The sequence below is a fragment of the Rhodnius prolixus genome, unplaced genomic scaffold, assembly GCF_049639745.1.
Source record: "Rhodnius prolixus isolate KJV_2025 unplaced genomic scaffold, Rpr scaffold_15, whole genome shotgun sequence".
Lineage (NCBI taxonomy): Eukaryota > Metazoa > Arthropoda > Insecta > Hemiptera > Reduviidae > Rhodnius > Rhodnius prolixus.
Genome location: NW_027411605.1, coordinates 1,120,404 through 1,144,000, shown reverse-complemented (window position 1 = coordinate 1,144,000; position 23,597 = coordinate 1,120,404). Strand labels below are relative to the sequence as shown.

The 23,597-nt window shown below is 37.2% G+C and overlaps 1 protein-coding gene across 5 annotated transcripts in view; it reads left to right on the top strand.

The window, feature by feature from the left end:
* The window catches only part of LOC141454937 (uncharacterized), a 552,216-nt gene that overhangs the window by 338,122 nt on the left and 190,497 nt on the right, over positions 1–23,597 (top strand). For all 5 annotated transcript variants that reach the window (XR_012459052.1, XR_012459051.1, XM_074129644.1 and 2 more), the window contains one exon: positions 8,804–8,863. The gene's annotated coding sequence lies outside the window, so the exon portion shown is untranslated. The remainder of the gene's footprint in view (positions 1–8,803; positions 8,864–23,597) is intronic.

Genomic DNA, 23,597 nt, shown 5'->3' with positions numbered 1-23,597 from the left:
GCGTGTAACGTGTTGTTCACTGTCTGTTTACAGCATAGTCCTTAAAGTAGGTATCTATAGTTTTTAAATTTTGAAATAAAGTTTTACAAAAATAAGGCCCAAACACTTTGTTTTTTGAGCGACCAATCGTTTGACCACTTGTCAAATTAATTGTTGCATAATGTTTCATCCTTTATCATTATACTGTCATCAATTACATGTTCCAAAATTTCTATAGCCGTGTTGACACAAGTGCTTATAGGAATTGCTTAATATAGGGAATACAGGTATTTAGATGCACCATTTCGCTACGAAGACATCATATTCTCCACTAACATGTATGTGCTTAAAAATCTGTAGCAGAGCTAGCAAAGAAATATGAATATATGTAAAAGTTATAGCCGATTAGAACGAATGGAAGAAAATGATTAGAGAAAGATTACGTGATTTTAATTTCGGTTAAGCTATAAGGATGGCAAGGGATATAGAGTACTGATCCATCCATTAGTTGTAAGTTTGTATGTAAATAGTTGTATTAAAACTATCCGGTAGGACAGTTGTATAAGGGTAGATCGTCAAAAACTGCACGAAAAACCGTAACGTTGAAAAAAACCCAACTTTGACAATTTTTTTCTCTTTTTCTAAAAAAGATAAAATTCCCAAATTTTCTTTATATAATAGGGAAAATCCTTCTTTACAACTGTAATTTTTCTGCAACCACCTAGATCTGATAGATTTTGAGAAAAAAGATGATGAAAATGAGCAAAAACGGCTTTTTCAAAAATTGTCGTTGTTGTTGTTGTTACCTTTTTTGTAAACAACGTAGCGCCTAAACGCGTGAACAGATTTTCATGAATGAGGTGTCATTCGAATCGGAATTTTATAAAAATGTGCCATTTGGGGGTCTCTGTATATGGAGACTACTATTGTCTATAATTGTGTAAAATGTAGTAAAAATCTATCGACCAGAAAACGAGATATATAGGGTTAAAGTTTGTTTCCGTTCTACAAAGTGAAAAATTTAACTTCAAATATCTCGAATACTACTCGATAGATTTTGTTTATATTTTATCTGTATATGGAGACTACTATTGTCTATAATTGTGTAAAATGTAGTAAAAATCTATCGACCAGACGATGCTGGTAGTATGGCGGAAGCCAATGCCAAAACAAAAACAAAAAATATCGGGAACATTTGTGGAGATTTTAATTAAGTCCTATTACAAGCGGTTTCACAGTCTTTAGTTCACATGCAAGTCCAGTAGTTTCCGGTACTGTACACTCGGAATGCGTGGCCCACAAAAAAACTTTAGCTGGAAAATTTTTCTTGAAGTTTTCCTGCATTTTTCTTTCCATGCTGAACTGGTTTTACCGAAATGTCCTGTTTGCATTTCATTCCCTTGGCCTGTAATTTCTCTGTCTTGTCCAGTAAGTACATCCCATTCAGTACTGGAACAAAAGAAAAAAAACCTTACTGGCCTGAAATTGAGCGTTATTATTACCATGGTAACTCTAAATGAATATACTTACCATTAAAATGCATGCATAATACTCATGCAAATTTCCTCTAGGTTTTCTTGATTACGGCCGTTTTCTTGCACGTCATTTTTGCATGTTGTTCGTTTTAAACGCGATTTCTTAATTTATTATAGATAAGACTTAATAATTTTGCCTTGTAAAGTGACATTGAAATGATTGGTCTAAATTGGAGAGATTTGTTGTTGCTTTTTTTATCTTATTACTAATTAACTTTTTTTTTTAATTAAAAGAAATAGATAAAAAAAAAGAAGATCCATATGCGCTATTGACGTGTGTTAGTTAATTTATTCAGGCGGGGCTTAACGTCCACCAATTAGGTGTCGTGGATGGAGGCGACTAGCAAACATTCTTTACTGAAAATTTCTCATATTAACCATTGGGAATATAGACTAGTACCGCAATACATCTTAGCTCTGCGGGTCTAACCGAACGGTTAGAGGCTAGACCCGCAAAGCTAAGATGTATTGCGGTACTAGTCTATATTCCCAATGGTTAATATGAGAAATTTATAGTAAAGTATGTTAGGCGGTTAGAGGCTAGACCCGCAAAGCTAAGATGTATTGCGGTACTAGTCTATATTCCCAATGGTTAATATGAGAAATTTATAGTAAAGTAAGTTAGGAGGTTATAGGCTAGACCCGCAGAGCTAAGATGTATTGCGGTACTAGTCTATATTCCCAATGGTTAATATGAGAAATTTATAGTAAAGTAAGTTAGGCGGTTATAGGCTAGACCCGCAGAGCTAAGATGTATTGCGGTACTAGTCTATATTCCCAATGGTTAATATGAGAAATTTATAGTAAAGTATGTTAGGCGGTTATAGGCTAGACCCGCAGAGCTAAGATGTATTGCGGTACTAGTCTATATTCCCAATGGTTAATATGAGAAATTTTCAGTAAAGTATGTTTGCTAGTCGCCTCCGTCCACGACACCTAATTGGTGGACGTTAAGCCCCGCCTGAAAAAATAGGCGATTACTTTACTTTACTTTAATTTTCAAACAAAACATTTAAACCAATACGGTTCATCATATCATTACGAAAACATAAAACACTTACCGACAATATCAGTCCCTATATACGAGTAAAATTAAAACAAAAACGGTACATTAGCATAGAAGTTAATAAAAGCTATAGTTTTAATTTATTATTTAAAACAATGCCAAAATTTAAGTATTAATATTTCGTTCATGCGTTTTGGCGATAGGTTGTTTTAGAAAAAAGGTAACCACAAAAAAAAATTCTCAAAATTCTCAACTTTTTTGGCCTGTTTTTAGTAGCTTTTCACCTTCAAAATCTATTTGTTAAGCGATTTGAAAAATTCCACTTATTATCGAGAATATTTGTACTGGGCAGTTCTAGTTATGACCGTGAATGCAATCTATTTATTCCAGAGGGAAAGACATTAATGAGATAACAAATATCAGACAGGTAGGACTAATGATGCGTGCTAAGGGTTGTATTGATTATATTAAAGTGATACCTGGTGAACGAAGATTGGTGTCAGATAAACGAGAAGCTGTTGTAATTAAGAAGAGAGAGATAGTGGCCGACGAGCGATGTCACTTTTAAAGGGTTAATGAGAGAGGCTGTGGTTATCTAACGCAATGCACTTTAAAGGAAAATTGAAACAAGTCTGTAAAGAGAATATATGGAAATAGGGCGTTTCCTACTCACTGCACATGACTGCAGCAGTCACGTTACGTTTATATGTGGTCTGTTCGTCGTACAACAAACGGATAAATTAGCTTCCGTTTTGATATTTACGCTAAGCTTCAATTAGCCGCTCAAACCATTCAAACTATCCACAGCATCTTGTAAAGCTATTTGTTCTCTTTTCTTGTCCTTTCTTTGGGAACGCATCCTTAGATAGTGTTGGTTGTTTGGGATGCAGGATTATGGTTTCTACAAGAAAAAAATAAAAATTAATTATTTATAACTATTTTTGTTAAACAAAATAGTCTCCATTACTTTCTATACATTTCTGCCAACGTGTGGGTAACTTTTCCCCATACCGTCTGTATAGAATTTGGAATCCTTAGAATTTATAACTTTTTGGTGGTCGTTTAATGTGTGAAGAACCCAACTTTCAAGCCAATTTTCACCTTCCCAATCACCTTAAGATATTCATCGACGATTGATTTGCTGACTTCGAGTTTCCCAACTGTTCTGGGATTTTCTTCCACCAAAGCTCGGAGAAAATCGTCATCAAGGGCAGAACTTCTTCCAACGGTCTTCAAGGCTCAAGTCACTCTCGCGAAATCTCTGAAACCACCGTTGAACAGTGTACTCACTTATACTGCTTTCGCCCCCCCCCCCAGACATCGTTGATATTTTTGGCCGTTTGGGCCCCCGTTCCGAACGTAGTTTGAACTCGTAAAACAAAATCACGCTTTGACATCTTAGTAAAGACTGAATTATTTCCAAGTAGCAAAATGTTACAGAGGTAAACAAACATTTTTGTTTGAAAGAGGATTAATAAGTGTTCACATTTATACAAATCAAAAGTCAAATAAACATAAACAGTTTACTATTTGGATGGGTTTTTAAAGAAAACATAAAATCCTGCATTATTTCCTGGACAACCCAATATTATCTAAATTATTTAACAATAAAATTAAATTTATTCAAAAGTGAAACAAAACATTGAAAATACATAGTTTGTAATAACTGTTCCCAAACAATTAATGCATTTTTCAAGAAAATAACTGGGATCAGCTTGCTGATCTTAGTAGGTCTATCATCTCTTCCTTGATTGATACATGATTCCTGTCCTAGCCAGCGCACTCGGCTGTCCCCGCAGCCCCTGACATGTCCCTGTTAAGTGCCAAGGCCTCTTTCTGTTCCAGTCTACATAGAAGATACACTTGTCCTGTATCTCCCTAAAGGTTTACTTTAATTATTCAGCCCTCATTTAGTTTGTGGACGATCTATGGATGGATGATTCATCTATTTTAAGGGCGCTGACTTAATCTGGATTTATGAAACTGGTTTTAAAAGAGATTCTTCCACCAAACTATTTTATAGTTTTTAATATTTTCTGTAACATTAGAAAATATGTTGTTTTCTTATTATTATGATGTGAAAATATGAGCAAGGTATGTCCGTCGGATGTGTTCGTGTTCAAGGAGAGAGGCCTTCTACATTTCCGGTGAGTTCTCATAATTGAATACAATACTTCCTCTTAAGAAGGGACAAGAGAAGGTAGAAAATACCACTTACCAACAGAACAAAGAGGGAGGAAAGGTACTATTTGTTGCGTGCTCAGTCATCGACGCACGTAATCGATTGCGTGCATTTAAGAGTTGCGTGGACTGAATTCCATTCCAGGCGGGTGACAGTGAGCTTTGGGCTCTTTTTTTTCCTCCGTTATCCTGGGAAGCGCCCTTGAAAGGGTGCTCTTTCTCCGGTTTATCACGTAAGGCAGATTACAGGTGACTTTTTGTAATATGTTTTCTTGACAGTAGAATTATTTAATGAAATTATTCATAGTAACAAAACAGAAGAAAAAAGAAAAGAAAATGTCAGAACAGTTGATCTCTTTCTGCTAGAATTAATTTGTTTCTTACCATCACTTAAATGGCCGTAAGTTATTGGAGGGTGAACTTAAGCTACGAGGGTCGTTTGAAAAGTCCATGCAAAGTCAGAGAGATAGCACTACTGGCGTGTATCGAGGTTATGTTTAGTTAGTAGCATCTCTTGGAAGAACACACACCAAGTTTCAGCCAGATCGGTCTATTTCTTTGTGTTTGGCATTCGTTTGAATCGAGGAAGTCGAGTGATTTTCAAAAAATGGACGAAAAAGAATTTCGTGTGTTGATTAAACACTACTTTATGAAAGACAAAACGCCTCAGGAGACTAAAGAGAAGCTTGATAAACATTATGGTGACTCTGCACCTTCGATTAGAACAGTTTATAAGTGGTTTCAAAATTTTCGGAGTGGCCATATGGGCACAAGTGACGCTGAACGTTCTGGACGCCCTGTTGAGGTTACTACTCCAGAAATCATTGATAAAATCCATGATATGGTGATGGATGACAGAAGAGTGAAGGTGCGTGAGATTGCTAGTGCTGTGGGCATCTCGAATGAACGGGTACATAATATTTTGCATCAACATTTGGACATGACAAAGCTATCCGCAAGATAGGTGCCGCGATTGCTCACGCTTGACCAAAAACGAAATCGTGTGAAGTGTTGCAAGGACGGTTTGCAGCTGTTCCAGAAGAATCCACAGGACTTTACGCGTCGTTTCGTCACTGTGAATGAAACATGGATACATCACTACACTCCTGAGACCAAAGAACAATCTAAACAATGGGTTACCAAGGGGGAATCTACGCCAAAAAAGGCGAAGACCGTTCCTTCGGCCGGAAAGTTTATGGCGACTGTCTTTTGGGTTTCGCAAGGAATAATCCTCATCGACTATCTGGAAAAGGGTAAAACTATTACAGGTGCATATTATTCATCGTTATTGGACCGTTTGAAAACCGAGCTACAAGAAAAACGCCCACGATTGGCCCACAAAAAAGTCCTTTTCCATCACGACAACGCACCAGCTCACACCTCAGCAGTTGTGGTCGCAGAATTAATGGAAATAGAGTTCCAACTCGTTTCACATCCCCCCTATTCTCCAGACTTGGCTCCCTCGGACTATTATTTGTTCCCCAATATGAAGAAATGGCTGGCGGGAAAAAGATTTTATTCAAACGAGGAGGTGATTGCAGAAACGAATGGCTATTTTTCAGACTTGGACAAATCTTATTATTCGGAAGGGATCAACAAACTAGAGCAGCGTTGGACGAAGTGTATAAGCCTAAAAGGAGACTATGTTGAAAAATAAAAAAGGTTTACCCCAAAAAATTAAGTAGTTTTTATTTTTGCACGGACTTTTCAAACGACCCTCGTATAACAGTATTTACTACGATAACAGTAAAAAAATGAAAAAATAAATAATAGGCAAAGAAGGGGATGAACTACTTGTATCCCGTTACGAAAGGATCATCAGGCATTACCAGGAAACAAGTGGACCGACATTAAGAAAAGGGTCAAGCAATTAATAACTGTCAAGGAGGCAGAGAAGGTGACGACATCGCCAGCAGGACCAACTTCCTTTCCCTTAAGTGCTGAACCATGTTCATATAAACGTTTTGAAAACAAGTGACATTTGTGGAAACTTAAGAATTTCAAAATCTCTTTTCAAAACTGGAGCCCTTAATTTACAACTATTATTATTATTCTGTCACCTTGAATTGTTAACTAGGGAGTCAACTAAACTGGGACTACATTTTGCTGGATAAAAGCTAAACCTTAGGGAGTACCTACCAGAGTTCCCTTAATATACACGAGAACAACTTTTGAAACGAAAATGATAGATTTAGTATATGAACATGGTTCAGCACTAAAAGGAAGCTTTTGCCTCCCAAATTGGAAGGCCGATTTTTAGATATTAATGGCGATTGAAAGATATTTTAGTATCAGAAGTAAGAAATTCGCTTTGCTTTGTTCAACTCGTCGATACTTGTGCTCTGGAAGGTGCCAATTCATTGGTTTTTAATTCAAGCTACAATTCTTTTATTATAGGTAAGTAAAGTTTGTTAGTTGAGGCGCCACGGTAGCCGAGCGGTTTAGAGGAGCGACCTGCAAAGCTAAGATGTATTGAGGTACTAGTCTATATTCCCAACGGTTAATATGAGTAATTTATAGTAAAGTATGTTATAAAGTATAGTTAGGCGGTTAGAGAGTAGACCCGCAAAGCTAAGTTGTGTTGCGGTACTAGTCTATATTCCCAATGGTTAATATGAGAAATTTATAGTAAAGTATGTTAGGCGGTTAGAGGCTAGACCCGCAAAGCTAAGATGTATTGCGGTACTAGTCTATATTCCCAATGGTTAATATGAGGAATTTATATCAAAGTATGTTAGGCGGTTATAGTCTAGACCCGCAAAGCTAAGATGTATTGCGGTACTAGTCTATATTCCCAATGGTTAATATGAGAAATTTATAGTAAAGTATGTTAGGCGATTATAGGCTAGACCCGCAAAGCTAAGAAGTATTGCGGTACTAGTCTACATTCCCAATAGTTGATGTGAGAGAAATTTACAGTAAATTATGTTTACTAGTCGCCTCCGTCCTCGAACACCTAATTTGGTGGTTGGACGTAAAGCCCTGCTTGAAAAAATAGCCACGGTAGCCGAGCGGTTTAGAGGAGCGACCTGCAAAGCTAAGATGTATTGAGGTACTAGTCTATATTCCCAACGGTTAATATGAGTAATTTATAGTAAAGTATGTTATAAAGTATAGTTAGGCGATTACTTTTTTTTTTTTTACTTGGGCTTAGTTTGCGGGGTAAGCTGGAATAAATCGTGCGAGCTTTCATAGAATTTTGGCTTTTGATGAGAATAGAATCGATAGTTTGAAAATAAAGAAATTTCTCTCGTTTAGGAGTCATTCTTTGCTGCTAGGCAACATATAGTTTTTTGGCCTTATTTTCCACATCACTCTCTGAAGGTGGAGGAAGGTACGGTTAAAACAATGTGAGCTGGTTTCCCCTGGCAACCATTCTCTCTCGCTTCCTTCATAGTCTTCGCTTTCATTAGTTTCTTGAAAATTAAACACACTTTGGGGCGCACACTTGATAAAACAACCAGCCTTTTCCTTGGTGAACTTGTATGCTTCTGTCTTCCAGTTGGAAGACGCTTCGGAAACACTTCTTCTTGTGCACTTAGATTATCTTTTGTTATCTTTCGCATTAATCATCATCTAAATATTTACCATCTACCTCAATGTCTTATCACAATGTCATATTCACTTCCAACTATAATGCTCTTTGTTGATGCTAATTGAGCGGCTGTCTTGCTTTCTATCTCTCTCTCTCTCACCAATAAATGTTCACAAAACACAAACACACACACATATATATTTATCTCCTTGCTCTAGGTGCTACGGTAGGCGAACGTTTAGACGCGAGATTCGCAAAAGTATTGGGTAGCTGGTTCCGATTCTCGGCTAAGGCCTGGATTTTATTATCTACGACACCGAGTTTAGTAGTTGGACGTAAAGCCTACCTGAATAAATAAATGTTGCCACTATGAAAGAAAACAGAATCTAATTCGCATTTGCTCCTACTTGAGATTAAGAAATAGGAAAAACTTGTGCGATGCGACGTATTAAGTCGAGGAATGAGAGAGAAAAGAGTTTGTGTGGAAGAGAGATTGGGAGATAGCAATGCGGATACCTAAGATCTGATCATCTTGATTTCTAAATATATATCTCCTCTTTGTTGCAGATACATTTGATGGAAGATAGGTGCTTTGAAGGAGGAGTTCGTTCATACATAGAGATTTCGGTAAGTGGACTCAACTTTGTAACTATCTCTTTGGGTGCATGTGATGTACTTAAAGAATGTACTAGAAAGAAAATGTTGAGGTCGTTCAAAGATTTCTTCTAAAGACTTTGTGTAACGGAAGAAAATACTCAGATAAAGTAAGCAACTGATGTCACGAGTACAACGAAAAGGGAAGAAAATCTCCCCCTCTCTGCCGCCAAAGTAAGGAGGTCCGAATTATCCCCAGTCCAGCACCAGTCTGGGTACATTAGGTTAGATTATGAGGGTGGGCTCTGTTCCCTGCAGAGGTTTTTGCGTACCATTTCCTTTAATGTGCCGTTGTCAATAGTCCTTTTTTCAAAAAAACTAGGTATTACAATGCAAAAAAACAGGATATAAGGAGACCGTCTCTCGTTACTTCCTGCCACTAATGGTTGTACGACTGGAAACAAAATGTCCTACACAGGAAGTGAACCTAATGGAGGATCCTATTATTAGGCACAGAACAGTTGGAGATGTTGTCCTAGTTTTCTTTTTCCTCTGCCTCTCGATCTCCGTGATATTGTCTAGGCTATTCCAAATATGATCCTCCTAAGGCTATAAATACTCCAGCTCTAAAGCTTTCTCCAGTCTAGGAGAGACGTCTTTATGCCCACTTATTCTTATGCGCATTAAGATTTAACTGATATAATGGTACGAAAACTGCTTCCGAAGATTTGGACTGGTCAGTGCAGCAGATACGAGTTCATTAAGATCTAAGCATCCTTTGAGCAGACTTTAGGGGACTAAAGACGCCAATTTTTGAGGCTAATAATTATCATCTGAATCTAATTTTACAAATCGATGATTAAAATCGATAACTTTAAACCGGAAGCAGCAACAATGCCAATGGTAGTTTAGACTCCTGAATCCGTTTTATTCAATCTAAGTTCCAACTCAATTAGTTTCTTTGTTCAAGTAATCGCACGTAAACCACCAAAAAGGAAAAAATCTAACTATTTTCCCCGAGAATCAGCGAGAATTTCTGGATTCCATATTATTGATAACAACTTTTACCTTCAATTATTTTGGTAATTGAATTGGAAATTGTCCGAGTTCCTTATTACATTTTCTAAGGTCTGGAAGAGGAAAATTTTTATCAGATTTGCCGTCCAATAATATTACGATATCTAACCAACTTTGGTTCTTTTCTACTAACTATAGTTCTCAGTTGGAAAACTCAAACGTAGTACTCTTACTGATTTTTCCAAATTTTGTTTTTTTACTTGATACTTTGGAAATGGGGCTATTATTTATTTTAGAGTAAATAATATATAATATACAAAGTACCCCCACATTTCTGCATGAATTTTCCGCTACGCTGAGATTTTTTCTCCAAAAATACTTCCTGAATTTCCAGAAAAACTTTTTATACAAGGTAGTTCAAAAAATTTTATTTGAATTATAATTTTGTTTAGACAGTCTTTTTTACACACGGTTCTGTGGTAACACTAGCAACAATTACAAAGCGTTTTTTGGAAATTCAAAAATATCATTAAAAATCACAATTATGCCTAATAAGTCAATCAAGAAAGTGGTATACATGACTGGAAAACGTAAAGGGACGGACAGCGGATTGGTCTCTACCAGTAGAAGCATGTTGGGCGAACCGGATATGAAGCTAGCTATGAAAATGACTCAGGGCATTTTTAGGTGTTAGTTAAAATGTTTCTGTTATTCAACACCTGGAGAGTAGAATTAAAAGAATTAATACCAGATGTGTTCGTAATCTTGACTGTTTACTATGCACAGTACCCTATCTTGAAGTGAACCTTTTCCTCATTTTTGGTATTCCTTGTTTGGGGTATTGTGAGAAAAGGGATGAATGAGGAGCAAAAAAAAGGAGAAATTTTTGACGAAAAAAGGGAAACGATAAGAGGGGAATGTGATGCAGCATGTCTGTCTGCCTCCATTTTCATTTAGTTGTAGTTGTAGTGGTTACCCTGGCCGGCGCCTGGAAGTTAAGGGAAATACAAAGACCATATCCCATTATTAGGTCGGTTCTCAATGGTATGGCATGGGTTTAGTTGGATAAATCGTGTAATGACGTCTCCTGTTGTCCTCTCGTGTAAACCTGAGGGAGTCCCCGCCGACTGCTGTCGCTCCCTCACCGAATATCTTCACCAAGTCCTCGTAACCAACTACGGCTTTGCCGTCTCCTTATTTTCACTAACCATTCCTCCCCAGTGAGTGAGTCGTGTGCCTGGTGCATTAAGTTGACTTGTCCTCTTAAACTAAACCAACCCTCAATATATTCTTGTTTATCATTACAGATCACGTGGACGACCCCAGCTAGAATTATAATTATCCCTTGTTGTCAGTCCAGGACTCAGTATCACACCCTTGGCCCCCTTGTTGATGATATCCTTGTTATGTTGGTAGGGTTCATGCTACTCCGCTAACTGCATCCCTATCTTGATGACTCTCATCTTCTACTTTATTCCACTAACAATTCCTTCCCCTTTCAGCCTTTGTAGCTGTAATAATCTCTACTCTATCCTCACACTTTCAGGCTTAAACCTGTAATTATTATTATCTATTTACAAGCGTCTTCGTTAAAGTGGTATTATTTGAAAAACAAAATAATTAGTACTATTTAATGAAATCGGAGCTGCATTTTAAAATGGCCTAGCACACGACAGATGATCAGTTATGTTTTGGTGGGTAACCTTAAATAAGAGGTGTTATTAACGTCACGGCCAGGAACTAAAAATCATAGTGGGTCTGCCAATCAAAGTCGGCTTTGTTTAGAGGTGGGACAGAGGGGATTGCGAGGGAATAGTGGGACTAGAATTAGCTGAACATTTCTGCGTCTTCTACCAAAAACCAAGTTATATTTGATACGAATACAGAACTTAGGAAACTTAGGAATTAGGTGCCGTTTTTTAAACTCCCAGCAGCGACAAAAGAGACTCTACAGGACACCCACATCTCTTGGGAAGTTTGAGGAGGACAAGTAAGAGATAACTCCCTAAAGCAACTCCTCCTTCCCCCACTTCCTGAAGTGGATTCTAGAGAGATTGAATTCCTCTCTAATACCCGGTATCTGCCAAGGCTGTCGGGAAGCGTTGCGGCTGTCTACCTAAGCATGGCCTCCAACGCTTTCCAGAAGTTCTAAAGATGACTTCCTCAGTGCAAAAAAAAGGGGAACCAATCTCACCAAGAGATTTCTAGGAAGAGAGGCGTACCAATTCATTCGGGCATAATCTCACTAATGTTCCATTTAAGTCCTTCCCATTTTTTTTCCCAAAGTTGTGACTCAAAAAGTTGGGGTTATTCTGTCAATTTCAGGGAAAGTGTCCTCTCCCCTGCCAAGAGAGGGTACATTTTTTCTCCTAAAAAGCATTTTCCAAGCCCACGTTAGCCAAGAAAAGCTACTTACTCCGAAGGGACAAACAGTTCTTCTCCTACAGATGGTCCCAGCGTGAACTAGATCGCATAGTCAAAGTTCTTAACTCAATTAATTGTAGAACAGATACAAATAATCTAAACTATAATATGAAACTAAGTAATCAAATATTAATCTAGACGGCAGCTTTAACTAGCCGCCATTATAACCTGATTGAAAGCTCATTACATGATTATTTCCTCGTAATACGGTTATATTTGCGTATTTTTTATTATTTAGGTAAAGTGGTGACGTCAGACATCTGAATAGTACCGTTACTACAATGTACGTGTACGCTCTAACAATATAAAGTGCCACTTTACACATTTACACACACGCCAAAAATAAATAGTGTTAATTTCTTAAGTTAGAAACAAGATTCGACAGTAGAATATGATTTGGGAAGCACGTACAATTTGTGCTCTATTATAATCTCTTTAAATAGAGTAATAAAAGAGCTACTGGAGTTAATAATAGCAATATTTGTGGCAGTCAGGGACGCAATAAAAATGCTATAAAAATTTAATAGAATAATAATTATTGCACTGTCAGGCTATATAATTGAAGATTTGCGTGATCAAATGAAGATCTATGCAAATTAACTGTATCTAGTTATTACGATCTCTTTTTTCAAACTATAGTGATTTTTTTAGCGAAGGAAAGCATGCTGATTAATTTTAACAAATGAAAATGCAAGTTAGTTTTTCTTTTGTAATAACTTTATCGTCAAATCTTTACCAATGAAGTTTACGAAACGAAGATTCATTTACACATTCCATTTTGTTAATATTCAGCTGTTTTTAGTTTTAACGAATTTCCGTTTTTGTGTTAAACAGGAAATGTTGAGCATATTTATTGTGTCCTTGACTGGTTTCCCATCGTCAGAGATAATCAGTTTGGTTTAGAGATTTCGAATTCTAAAGTTTATTGTCTTAAATGTTCTATTTAAGCAAATGAATTTTTAATAACTGTATGATTAGATTTCTTTGTCCACTTTCTGGTGTTGCGGAAGATTTTGAAAAAAATGATCTGGGTTGATTGACAATAGTGCAGTTAAGACACTTCAGATTTATAGTCTAGTTTCGAAACCTTGTGGTAATCGCTTGGTTATCTATTCTCATATCTTTTATAATTCAAACAAAAGCTCCAACCAGTATGACGTAAATTGAAAAATAAAATAATAAATCCTAGGGCCTTAATCTGCTTGAGAGAAATATGCGAATTGATGTTGGAAAAGCCCTCATTTTCCTCGTTCTCTTCAAGGAGTATGGCGATGTGGAAAAGGAAAATAGAAGGATAAAAGAGATTGGAATTCCATTGACTACCTGGGGCTTTGCGATTGGAGCAAGCTGGCAGGAGATCACCTAGTGTACTACCAAGATGGGTGGGGAATACCTACAGTAGAAAAAGTGGCTAACCTCCTTTTCTCAGTCTACAAGTTGGTTGTTGGCTAGAAATATTTCTGTAGTTCTGATAGCTTGGGAAAGCTATTAGTTATTGGAGGAAGGGGAGTTCTATCGGGAGTAAAAGTGGCCCGTCATTGTCAATAGGGAGCCAAACTGAGGTTATCTTCGAAGCTTTTGACACAGACAGATAGACATTCATTCATTCACAGATGCCCCCTCCAACACCAGTAACAGTAGCCCGAACTTGCGCCGTAGTGTTTTTTGTATTTATGTGAGTCAGTTGGCAGGACTGTACAGTATGTTTTTTTTTTTTTTTCAGTGCGGTGACATCATAGTAGTGCTGTTGAAAGTTGAGGCCACAGAGGCGAATGGTGTTTCCATCTCTTTTTATTATATACACAAACCTCAATCAAACCAAAAACTCGTTTGTTATCTCCTGTTCCAGCACAGCATCACTACCGCTAATATTTCCCTTTTTCTTTCTCTATTTTTTTTGGGGTCTAATTTTGAGAAATGCTCAATTAAGAGGTTCTTTACTTTTTCTTACTAGCTAAGAAAATTAACGTGACCATGTCAAATTTTCGATTCCAGTTTACTAAGTGAATTTTCTCATTTTCTTTTTCGTGATTTTTCCATCGAGTTTGTATAAAATATTTTTCCTAATTTCGTACGATTATTAATAGATTCACACAAGAGTGCATATTACAACTCAGTGGGAATCTACCCATCCCCTTTTCCTCCAGAACCCTTAATAGAGATTTCAGGGAAACTTTCTCTTCCAAACAAAAACGGTCGTACATTTATGTCTTTGTAATAAACTGTAGGAAAGTTCCCTTGGTAAGAATAACAGAGAACAAATCATGTTTCTTAGCATGACAGAAGTATGCAAAAATAAGGTAACGAGTGGAGAAGTAACCCAATAGTAACACACCAAAACATTAGAATGTTAGTTCACTCTCTTCACTTGAGAGGAGATCACGAAGCCACACTGTCTGTTAAGACGTCTTGTCACTGAATTATTAGGTAGTGTTCTTGAAGAAAGATTTTTGAGCTAGAGGATTTATATGAGATTGCAGGTTGAAGTGGAGTTTTCTGTATCATGTTTTCAGCGACTTGTGTGACAAAAGGAATGTTAAGGTGCAGTGTGTATAGTCCAGGTTGGAAAACATTAAATGGAGCGTTTACAAATAGTTCGAAGTATTGATTTGAATTTAAAATTGAAACAATCCAATAAAGCTCAGTTGTGGTTCAAGAGATGGGCTATTAAGCTTAATGAAACCAAGTCTCAAAACATCACCTTCACTTTTTGTCGCATTACTCTTCCTCCAGTCTTCTATAACCTAACACCTCTACCAGTAGTAATAGCGTTGCCCGCTATTTGGGCTTTACCTAGGCCGAAGACTTTCTTGGAACCCCCCAGACTAGGCTAAAAAGAACAGAACTAAACAGACGCTATCGACTATTTAAAAGACGAAAGATCAAAACTCTCTCTAGACAACAAAAGACTATTTTATACTTCTATTTTGAAATCCATCTGGGCGTGTGGGGTTCAACCAAACGCACAAATTCCAGTCCCTTCAATCTAAAATACTTCGAACTATTTGTAAACGCTCCATTTTATGTCTCCAACCTGGACTATACACACTGACCTTAACATTCCTTTTGTCACACAAGTTGCTGAAAACTCCACTTCAACTGCATTCTCATATAAATCCTTTTGCTCCAAAATCTTTCTTCAAGAACTCTTCCTGACAACCCGACAGGTGTCAGTGGCCTCGTGATCTCTTCTCAAGTGAAGAGAGTAACTAACAATCTAATGTTTTGGAGTGTTACCACTGGGTAACTTGCTCCACTTGTTTGCTTCATTTGTTACTCGGTTATCACTGTTACTTATAGCCCCAACGCGCTGATTGTAGCACAAAATAAACGCAAAAAATAAAACTCAGGTCAATAAGCTCAGTTAAGTGGCATTTCCGCTTGGCTGTTGCTTAGATGGAACTTCCGTTCCTGAGTTATGCTGACCACAGACAGACAGACAGATTGACAGTTATGATCATGGACACTCAAAACGGATGTCCTGTGGGAACTCGAGAGTAAGAAAAAAAAGAGGGTAATTTTCAAGTAATATTGTTTTCATGCCCTCGCACTCTCCTATTCATGGGAATCGTACACTCGGGTGATGATAACTGAAACGGGAACTCTGTTGGGCATAAAGTGAACCAATTTTTGTCAAAGGTTGTTTAGTGCAACGCTGAAAGTAAGGTTGTGAACTTCGTTACAGTGTGTCTAATATATTGCATACTGATGCTGCTATTTTATAAACACGGCCCCAAGTTTCCATTGTTGTTAAAATCTTGCTAGCTTCCCCCCACCGCTCGTCAGTACCATCCCAGTTATGAATATTAAGTAAGAGTTATATAGCAAGGGAAGAGATACGGGATCAGCCTGCAGGGGGAGAGATACTACAGACTACAGACAGCTGGAATGTACTACCTCGCCTGTCTCCCCTTTAACGATAAGCTCTACTGATTAGAGGAGCTACATGCTTTTGCTCCATGAGACGGTCTCTCAGCAGCATCCACCCCCACCACTGTACGATAAGCCTTTGTCAATAATCCAATACTGCGCGTATTCATTATAAACTTCAGCGCTACCTATAGGGTTCCCGTTCAAACTGATGAGAATACTTTGTGTGATGCGCTAATTTGAATTTTGTTTTATTTTCTCTCAAGGTGTTTGCTATCAAAGTGGGGGCGGGTCTTAATTGTGAAGAACGTGACTGTGTTTCGAAATTTAGTTTTCTGTTATTTTTAAACACGGAATTTTTACTTTTTCTAGTTCCAAGTATTTAATTCAAGTTACTTTTTGTTTTTTTCTTCTCCTGTTTGTTTGTGCTACTCAGCGTGCAGGTGCTATAATGATAACACTGAACAGTAGGAAATACTGCACAAATGAGCGCAAAAACTTACCCCTTGCTAATACTCCAGCATTCTCCAAAATACTTAAACAAAGCTAGATAAAATGATTAGCAGCTCAGCTAATAGTAGTAACCGAAGATTCTGGGTTTCAGTTATTCTGGACCACACCTTTTAATCTTCTTTCTAGGAGGAGTTTATTACAGGTCACGGTGATGGTCAATGTCTTTAAGGGGAGTACTCTTTTTCGGTAATGCTTTTGATGTTGACGTGCCTTAAATTAAAAAAAAAAACTATGAACTAATCCCTATGCATACTGCACATATCTTATTTTAAAGTAAAATAACAAAACGGGAACAAATAGAATATTTAAAATAAAGAACAAGTAAATTTAAATCAACAAACTGCCCAGTATTTCTGTGGGAACTATTGGCCTGCTTTTGGCCAATGAGATGGTCAATGTCCGATTTAGTTATAGTGCTTTGCCTTTCTTACTACTTCTGGCTGTTATTTTACACTGCACCAATGAAAGAGGTGTCCCTTCAGGAAGTGCGGCGGGGGCCGAATAAATGGCCTCAGGGGGCCGCATGTGGCCCGCGGGCTGTAGTTTAGGGATCCCTGGTTTAGTAGATGCGTCAAACTATACGAGAATGAACGCTAATCAAGGACATCTACCAGTGGTATAGAAAGGCGGGGAACACAAATTGTATTTTGTTCGGATTTTGGCGCCGCACCCCTTTTATTATAATCATTGAAAATGTAGTTAGGTTGGTAGTGCTGGATAATATCTTTGATTTTACCCGTCATATTGCGCATGTTTATTTAGAGATTTGGACTTCACTTAAACTTCCGTCTCATACGATCCATCAAGTTAGTGCGAGACGTCAACGAAGTGAAATCTAAATCAAAATTAAACTGATTAATCTACATGTATGGTTGAAAGTCCGGAAATGGTCAGGGATACCAATAACGCAGCCCCGGGGCTGTTATAACCGAAAGTACCATTCCAATTAAAGGATCGTTAACGATACTGCAACTTTTTGGAAAATTGACTTCTAAGATTTATAGTAAATTTTCTTAGAATACATTTTATTCAGGTAAGATCTTTAAATTTACGTGTTGAAGAAAATTCTTGGTTTGTCGGGTGATAAAGTTAGCTCCTCCCCCTACTAGTAACATCGTCATGTTAGTATAATGTGTAGTTTTACGAACTGAATTATTGTAATATAAGAAGTGCTTATTTTTTATTTTTTCAATGATTTAAGGCGCGTCAACATCTAAGGTTGTTGGCGCCCGGAGCTTTTTTCAGTGCAGTGCCGGCCTCCGGACAGTGTTCTCTTGTTACTCTGGACAGTGAGTTTTAAGAAGCTCCTAGGAAGAGAAAATCTAATGGTCAGCAGCTGGATTCGATCCCGGGACCTCCGTGTGGGAATGCAATACACGCTAACCGCATGGCGAATCCCTTCCCTAAAAAGTGCTTATTATTTTGAAATTCCTTATATTTTAAAATATCTTAAAAAACTTATTAAAAAATGTCTTTTTTTGTAAAAAAAAAAAAATAACGGAAACAGCACTAAAGAGGAAGTATAGCGAGTAAAAGCACGAGGGCCTTTTTAAGCATCGGTAAAATGAACTGATACAAAACGTTAGAAATATTCCCTGGAGTGCGTAGTCGTACTGATGGAGGAAACTGGTAGAAAAGCGCTCTAGGAAAAGGCGGGGTAGGGCACTAAACGAGGGAGGAAAAGCTTTACCAGCCGACCAGAAACCCAAACCCAAGCCCAACTAAAGGTCCCCTGTGTGCGTGCGAATGATTCTCCGTTGGCACATACTCTTCTCTGTGCCGATCTCTCTCTCTCTCTGTCTGTCTCTCTCTGAAGAACTTTAAAGTTGGCTTTAAGTGTAATTTTGTCGTCTTGGAAGTTTGGTAAATGGAGCAGTAGGCTATGGCGGTGGTACATATACTTCTCTCCTCGTCACGATTGCTGAAGAGCGGGCCCCCAGCGGCCGCCCCCGGGGGCCTTCCCTCCATCACTCTGTCTCTCTCACTCTCATTAACATAGAAGTAAACTCTTGTCATCTTCACAGTTCTCTTCCTTAACTCAACTAAAACTCTTCGAATATTTAAACAGTAGATTTTATTTCATTTTCCGTCCTATCATCACCACACTTCCGGCTCGCATTCACTTTGCTATTTCCTTATTTAAAAACCACTTTAAAATTAAATAAAATGTGAAAGTTAAAAAAAGAAAACTAGGTCATTTCCTTTTTACTCGGGGGCGAACTCATACTTTTAACGAGCTACAAAAAAAAATTATATTTCTCGCAAATCTGCACATTTTACTCTTCGCAAAACCTAAAAGAAGAGTCTTCCACCGAGTTCACAGACCTCTCTTTTTATGAACTAAACGTTTCCGTTTTTTTTTGTTTTTTTTTATGCCTTAGATTAGGACAGCGTTTCCCAATCTTTTTGTGGCTCGCCTACCACTTGGTAGTACATCATGCTAAATTGTACCACTTCGTAAAAATGATTGTATTTCGTGAAATTTGTTATTCCGAGTGTGTTATTTTATTAATAACTTAACCTAGGTCGAAAGCTTGGCATTAATAATAATTTTAATAAAAATAATAATAATAATACATATAGAGGGAAGGGATTAGCTATGAGGTTAGCATACTGGACTCCCACGCGGAGGTCCCGGGTTCGAATCCAGCAGCTGACCCTTAGATTTTCTCTTCCTAGGAGCTTCTTACAGCTCACTGTCCGGTGATGGACAGTGTTGTCTGTAACGAGAGAACACTGTCCGGAGGCCGGCAGTGCACTGGAAAAAGCTCCGGGCGCTAATGACCTCAGCTGTTGATGCGCCAAAAAAAAAAAAAAAAAAAAAAAAAAAAAAAAAAAAAAAAAAAAAAAAAATAATACATATAATAAAAAAGTAAAAAAAATGACTTAAATTAAGAAAACTATGAAATTATTTTAAGTTAAGTTGGTCACACTGTTTAGATAACCTTTATTTACCTACTTGATCTGGACAGTTACCGGCGGCCATCTTTTACACGGTAGTTATCTCTTTTTATTAAAGTGATTTTCGGGTAATATAACTCAATTTTTTTTGAGAAGTTTTGCCATATAAATGATATTTAAGTTATTCTTAGTGCGTAGCGTTCAGGTTTAGTGCAATCTAGTGTGATTTAATATTAAAAATAACGTAAGAAGTTAAGTGTTCTACCTTTGGGATGGAGATCTATCTTGGGATACTAAGGATGATATTTTATGTTCTTTAAACAAGGTAAGACTTTATCTAGCATGAATTTAATTTTAAATTTCAATTTAACTTTTAAAGTTCTTGAACGTATACATGTATGAATTAATGTTGGTCTTCCAATTTGATCAATGAATCAATCACCAAAAAATGATGATCTATATTCTATAAAAATTGATGATGTTCATCAATTAAAGTTACAATGTTCTCCAATAATCTTTTCATTCAGAAATAAATGCTTACAAAAATATTTGATACATAATTGTAGTTGATTGTGTTCTATAGCAAAAAAGGTCACATTTCCAATTTTGCTTTTTACTTTACTTTGCTCTAAATGGTTTAATAGCTCTAGAACAGCGTTTCCTAACCTTTTTGTGGCACACGTACCACTTGGTAGTACAACATACTAAATTGTACCACTTCTTAAAAATGATTGTCTTTCGTGAAATTTGTTATTCCGCGTGTGTTATTTTATGATCTTTAGTTGTATAGAGATGCAATATACAGGGTGTCCCAAGCTATATGGATAACGACTTTTTCTCGGAAACTAAGATAGCTAGAAAAAAACTAAAAAATACGTCTTCCCTTAGTTTTTTGATAGAAATCCAAATTTACTTTGTAAATTTTTTTCGGTGCTTCCAGAAGCGAGATACAGGCACCAACTTCATTTTTTCAAATGGGGAGGTGTGGTTTTTATTTCAGAAATAGATTCCTCTATTTTTTTTTAAAGAAAAATTTACTTGAACGGTTTTTTTCTGTGAGCGATATTTTAGAAGTTATGAATGAAAACATGATTCTTATAAGAAATGTCAAAATGATAATATTTTAACGGTTTTTTGATTAAATAAGAAGAAAAGTACTATTTTATTATAAATTTTACTCCTCATTAATATTACAGATCATGCTCGAAATGGCCTCCACCATTAGAGATGCATAGACATGCTCTTTCCTGCCAATTTTCCCTTACTGCCAAAGAAATAGATTCGGCTTTAACTGAGTTACGGGCATCTATTATTTTCTGCTTTAGTTCATCTACAGATGCCAACCCGGCTTGATTCTGATGCACCTAGATTTAGAAATGCTTCTAGGTAAGCGGAAATAAGGAAAGAAAGAAAAAAGTTATGAATAATCACCTTGTTTTTCAGGTATCACCAAAGGAAATAGTCCATAGGTGTCAAATCCGGTGAACGAGGTAGCCACTGAATCGCCCCCCGAGTTGATATAACACGCCCATCAAATAGCCTATCGAGATATCTCTTTACATGCCTGATGGTGTTATATCGAGAAGGAGGAGGGGTATTCTTCTTGTTCTCTTTGTAGTATTAAATGATGTGAATTGAGAAGGTTGTCCGCCGTAACTACACAACAAAGCAACTAAGTAGGAGAAACTGGCTCGTTTTCTCTTTCTTTAACTTCTGAAGAAAATTGGAGCTGACAGGCTTTCAAAACATGCAAGTTCTAGAAATATTACAAAAGAGTTGCCCCAAACAAATGGGAAGTCAATTTTGGGGAGTTCTAGGGGTTAAGAAAGAGGTAAAAAGGATGTCACTCGGCTGGAAGGGCACCTTTCCAAAGCAGGGGCGGGTACCATAGTTTTCAACTTTTTTGATGAATAGTATTTCTTTTAATGTCCTCAAGAGGTCATCTCGAATAATCTCGCGTTATCCTGTATTTTGGACAGAATTTTAAGGTTTCTTCTCTCTTCATCATCCAGGATCTTGGTGTGCTAGTTGCCAAATAGTAAACAGGGTCAAGAATCTTGTGCTAGGTTCACATTAGTCTTCTTGGTTGTGTATTTACTTAAATCTGGGATGATGTGGCACGCCATTTAGCATCATTCAAGTTCTGACACATGATAATTCTATTAAATTTTCTTTATCTGTTATCGGCAATGATGTAGCTTTTCCTAAATTTTCTTTATAGAAGGAGGTTTGAAATCCAATTATCATTTGTGTTTTCGGGTTTTGGAAAATACTCCATGAAAGACAATTTTAATCCTGTTAAATGTGCTATTTATATTTTCTCTTATATCTTGAGACAGACTAACCTTATTACTCTACATATTAACAACTTTACTGTACAATACATATTAATTATTAAAATAATATTTATAGGAAAAAACGTTTATATTTAATATATGATTTAATTTTTTATGTACGCCATTATTGATTATTTTTTGCGTACCACCAACCATCAACACGCGTACCACAGATTGGGAAACGCTGGTCTAGAACAATTGTTATATGTTTAAATCGTGGAAATAGCCGCTAGGTAGGTACTACGACGTTTTTGTATAGTTCGCAGACGTTTCTAGTAAAGATTCAATCTTACAATAATTCTATCATCTTAGATTCTGGGAAGAAGTTTGGTTTCCGGCTTGCAGACTAACTATTTATCTTTTAGCTAGTTTGTTGTGGATTATGTGGGTGTTAGCGGTGTCTAGGGGTCAGACACCTGCAGGGACAGGTTCGTTTAAGAAATTGCTAGCTCACTTGAAGCGGCGATTCAAGGTATGAAATAGAATTTTATGTGCCACAGCGATAACGGATAAAGAGGTAAATAGATCAATTGTTCCTTTAGTTTGACCGAGCGGGTGAGAATAAAAATGAAATGGTTTCTTCCAATTTAACCGGAGCTCTATATTGGAAAGGAAATTGATCTGTAGCTATAGTTAGCTGGCCGGGATAGCTGGGGAGCAGCGCTGAAGAGTCATGATGAAGAGATGTAGCTGGGTATGTGAAGCACGTACTGAAATGCTCTCTACCTTTTCCCAACCACCATCAGCTACTGGATTGTCTCCTTTTTCTTTAGTAAATTACCTTTTTCCCAAGGTGTGTCTTGCCTGTTTTGCGAACAGCGCCTTCATTCAGCTTTATGTCCTGGTATAGAGGTAATTCTGTTCCAGGATAGACATTTTAATTCTTCCTTTTTTTTTTTTTTTGTTCATGCGATGTTAAAAATTATTTTACATCCATGATAATTTGTAACAACTTCCTCCGTTCTCCACAGCCATTCCTTCCGCCACACGTATCGATCTTCCGGTTAGAGCGTTTTCCTATTCAATTATTTACCTTGCTTTGAGCCTTTTTTTCCCTCGCTCTTTATGTCTCCCATGAGTACGCACTACTACTTTCTCGCAGAGTTCTCCCATCTTGGTTTACATCGGCCACTTGGTTAGCAAATCGATTTGAGTTCAACAGGTGGAATTAGTTCATTACACTCGTACAATATTACAAGCGCTTAGTGAATATTTGATTGGTTCGGCTTATCTTTTTTACTCTATAAAACTATAAAATTAGTTTTATTTATTTGTTTATTTTTTTTAATGATTTAAGGCGCGTCAACATCTCGAGGCCGGCCTCCGGACAGTGTTCTCTCGTTACAGACAACACTGTCCATCACCAGAAATTGAGCTATAAGAAGCTACTAGGAAGAGAAGATCTAAGGATCAGCAGCTGGATTCGAACCCGGGACCTCCGCGTGGGAATCCAATACGCTAACCGCATCGTTAATCCCTTCCCTAATTAGTTTTATTATTATTATTTATTGTCCTCCAGGCTCCTATTCATTTATTAAAGCTAACTATGAATGATAGAAAGAACCTTTATCTTTTAAATTTCTTGTCTTACGACATTATTCAAGTTGTATTTGCTTAGTCTGAACAAATCCAGGCGATGAATCCAGTTCCCATGCCTGAGCTATCTAAATACCACACAGTCTAAGGGAAACAGCCTAAAGTTGCCC